The 2,514-nt window shown below is 50.7% G+C and overlaps 1 protein-coding gene across 1 annotated transcript in view; it reads right to left on the reverse strand.

The window, feature by feature from the left end:
- Positions 1 to 406, reverse strand: part of LPAR2 (lysophosphatidic acid receptor 2) — a 10,868-nt gene extending 10,462 nt beyond the window's left edge. Inside the window, exon 1 of the mRNA XM_010087359.1 lies at positions 372 to 406. The gene's annotated coding sequence lies outside the window, so the exon portion shown is untranslated. The remainder of the gene's footprint in view (positions 1 to 371) is intronic.
- Between the last annotated feature and the right edge of the window lie 2,108 nt (positions 407 to 2,514).

Genomic DNA, 2,514 nt, shown 5'->3' on the forward strand with positions numbered 1-2,514 from the left:
TTTTTTCCCCCACCGAAAGCAAAGGTGTGAGCGTCCTCCCCTTCTCCATTTCCTCTCGCTGGCAAAAGTGGAAAATCCTCGTCAGCTCCTGGAGACCTGGGAAGACATTCAAGACTCGAACGAACCCCCAGCCGGCGTCGCGTGGAAACGGACGGGGATGAATGGCTGGATTTCTGCTCCCACTAATAACCACAATCAGCGTTGATCGAGACAGAACAATGGATCTATAAAAGCTCACGGGGACGCAAATCCAACCTGTTTTAGCCACGTCCGCTGCGCACGGATTTACACGGCCAAATATTCAAACCGCTGCTGTATTTTTAAGCCGTTAACAGCACAAGATTTTACTTTGTAAAAATAAATAATCTTACCTGAAAGCACAACCACTGCATCCAAACCTGACATTTAACACTGGTCTCCCCACCGCAGGAAACCAGGAGGGATGTGCAGCAAGAAAATCCCCATCTCTGGAGGGCTGAGCTGCTTTCCAAGCAAGAAATAAAAGAAAAAAAAACAAAAACAAACCAGCCAAGTGCCTTAGAGGAAAGTTTCAAACAAGCCTTCCAGTCCCAGAGTCCATCACGGAGCGCTCCGAAACAACTGGCTCCTGGGAGGCAAGTTTGCAAAGAGCTCGGAGGAGCCCATCCCTCCTTGGGTCCTCCCCTAGGCGGGTCCTTCCAGAGCCCCAGGAGCTGTAACCGGAGTCCTCCTCGCCGCCTTCATGGAGGCCAAAGATGCTTTTCCAAACATCTCCGGTTCTGGCTGGAACGCGTTAGCTCCGATCCGCCGGCATCGCCCTCGCGGATCGTTCCTTCCGGCTCCGCGGGAACTGGCACCCACTGGTCCCAGTGCTCCCACCGTGCTGGTTCACCCAACGGCGAGGGTTCGTTCGGGCTCATCTGTTGCCCCAAAGTCTTCTCCCCGCTGCAGGAGGACAGCAAATCGTCCAAAAACCCATCTGGGATCCCACAATGGAGGGGCTGGCTTGCCGTGGCACCCAAAGGTGGTTTTCCCAGCTGACGTCCCCAGCACCCACACCTCCAGCGGACTGAGAGGTCAGGATCCAGCCCCCCCGCCTCCCGACCAGCAACACAAGAAACCCCAAAAACAGGTAAGAAGCAGAGAAATTATGGAATGAGACACAAGGGAAACTGAGGCACGGACCGGAATTTGTAATTTAGTGCAAATCTGCGTCCCTGCTAGAAAAAGAGCTCGCATTTCTGAGATGTTGACACAGAGATTATTTTACCTCTTTTATAAATTCTGGGGGGAAAAAAAAAAAAAATAAAAATAAATCACACACTAAGTTTGCACCGTCCATTCATTTTGATTTACGCCCGCTGCTCTTGCAAAGGTCCCAGCAATTTCCATTCGACTCCAGTTTCCTATTCTCCCGCCCTCCTCCTGCCATCGCCCGTTCCCCGCGGAACAATGTTATCACCCAGTTCAACTCTAATCTGCTGCCAGTCAGAGACGGCAGAGCTGGGCAGAGCCAAGTCACGTTGGGTAAAAACCGAGATTTACCGAGAGGGGAAGGAGATAGGGGCAAAAATCCAAGGACACATTAACAGAGCGCGGCAGGCGATAAATGGAAACGGAGACGTCGTGACACCGGCAGAAAAAAAAAGACGGATGAATAGGACGGAGAGAAGGTCATCGACAGTTTTGCAAAATTTCTGAATTTTCTCCAAATTCTACGGGCTTCTCCAATTCTGCCCCTACATCCTGCAGCTTTCAAGGGCCAAAATCACGCCAGGATGCTCCTGAAGGGTACAAAAAACTCCGAAAGAGCCTATTTTTGCCGCTGCTTACGAATTCTACACCTTCAGAGCGATGCCACCCACGGGACAGCACCTTTTACAAGATTTCCAGACGAGTTTTCATCAGAAGCAAAAAGTTGCACCAACAGTTATCCCAGTGTCCTTTCTTTGGGGTGGGAAAAAGAAAAAAAAAAAAATTGTATTTCAACCAGCTTGCTTTCTCACAGCCGAGAACCACCCAGAAATTTGGTCCTAACACAGAGCCAGGAGTCCAAATAGATTTCCAACAATTTCAAGTTACAAGAAATAATTTCAAATTTGAAGCATGAAGTGACACCGAGCAGATTCCCTCACCTTCCCGAGGGATTTTTTTTTATCCTTTTTGGTACAAAATTAATTCAAGACCACTCCCCACGCTGGTGCAGAAGCGGAACCCAGATGAGAAAACCCATTTGGCAGCAGCGGTGGCTCCGATAGCCTTCGGTGACGCCGCCACACGTGCTCCGCAGCCGCGCTTTTTGGGGATGGCAACGATCTAAAAATACTTTTGGATTTACTCGTTCCTTTCAGGTTTCGGACTGGCCCTCGGCGAGCGCTTTAGAGGCGACGTTTCCGTAAAGAAACACCCAACGCGATCAGGAAACCAGCCCAGCAGAACCGGTTTGGACCGAAGCGCCAACGGTCCGTCACAATAGCTCCACACGTCAGACGGACCCAGTGAGTTCCCAGCGCCCAAGGTCTGTCCCCAAGCACC

Source organism: Pterocles gutturalis, unplaced genomic scaffold, assembly GCF_000699245.1.
Source record: "Pterocles gutturalis isolate BGI_N339 unplaced genomic scaffold, ASM69924v1 scaffold7616, whole genome shotgun sequence".
In the NCBI taxonomy this organism is placed as follows: domain Eukaryota; kingdom Metazoa; phylum Chordata; class Aves; order Pterocliformes; family Pteroclidae; genus Pterocles; species Pterocles gutturalis.